At 40.1% G+C, this 932-nt stretch overlaps 1 non-coding gene across 1 annotated transcript; it reads right to left on the bottom strand.

Annotated features, from left to right (window-relative positions):
- Positions 1–261: 261 nt before the first annotated feature.
- On the bottom strand, positions 262–390 carry LOC111813975. The gene has a single exon (XR_002819078.1). It is a non-coding gene; the product is annotated as a small nucleolar RNA SNORA11 (small nucleolar RNA).
- Between the last annotated feature and the right edge of the window lie 542 nt (positions 391–932).

The following is a 932-nucleotide window of genomic DNA, read 5'->3' as shown; positions in this document are numbered from 1 at the left end:
TAGGGACCCCGGTTCAATCCCCCAGCACCACATGCCAGCCAGCCCCGCCCCCTGGTGGGCTGAGCTGGCCACACACACACACACACACACACACACACACAAATAAATAAATAAAAATTTTTAAAAAAAGAAAATAGAAATTCAGTCTTTACTTCTATGACTTCCATGGATCCGTGGACAATGCCCACCTCCCTCACTAAACGTTGCAGAGCCTTGTCCCATTGGTACTGTCCAGAAGCCATGTGGAAGTGTATGGAGTACATTTGTGGGAACTTTGCTCACAGGGAAGTCACAAGTGTTGTGCCCCTTGTCACAGCGACCCTAAATTCCTGTTGGGTGTGTTGTAAACAGAGAAGCCATTCTTTAGGCCACCTGCTTTGAGCACACCTACTGTTTTTTGTCTTTACTGTGGGAATGATGCTTATTCTAGCTTACTCAAAGAGGAAGGTGACTCTTGCCTATTTAATTATTTAAATTTTTTTCTTGAGTCCAGACTACTCCAGCCTGTCAGCTCTCTATAGTTTCTCGTACTCTGAAATATGTAAAACTCTTCCTTTTGAATTATTGCTGTCAAAATGTTCTGCTGTGCTTTGCAAGTAAGGTACATGTTGACTATTTTGAGGTGCTCTTATTTTCAAGTATTTCAGATGCTCACATTTATCCCTTCTGCTTCCACTCAGTATCACGTAGATGTTAATGGGTTGTCTCTACACATTCATATTTTGGCTTTATTGATACACATAGACACCTAGTTTTGTTGTGGATATTGTATATGATTTTAAAATATTCTAGTGCTGTACTTTAAAAGTAGGTGATTCAGAGAGATCAAGCAGTCCTATTTTACTGCTGATGCTCTCTTTTTCCCAATCTTGACTTCATTTTTGAAAGATATTTTTGCCAGGCATAAGATCTAGTTTAACAGCTTATTTCTT

Source organism: Octodon degus, unplaced genomic scaffold, assembly GCF_000260255.1.
Source record: "Octodon degus isolate 3935 unplaced genomic scaffold, OctDeg1.0 scaffold00249, whole genome shotgun sequence".
Taxonomy (NCBI): domain Eukaryota; kingdom Metazoa; phylum Chordata; class Mammalia; order Rodentia; family Octodontidae; genus Octodon; species Octodon degus.
Note: the sequence above shows the minus strand (reverse complement) of the source record. Positions and strands in the feature narration are given on the sequence as shown.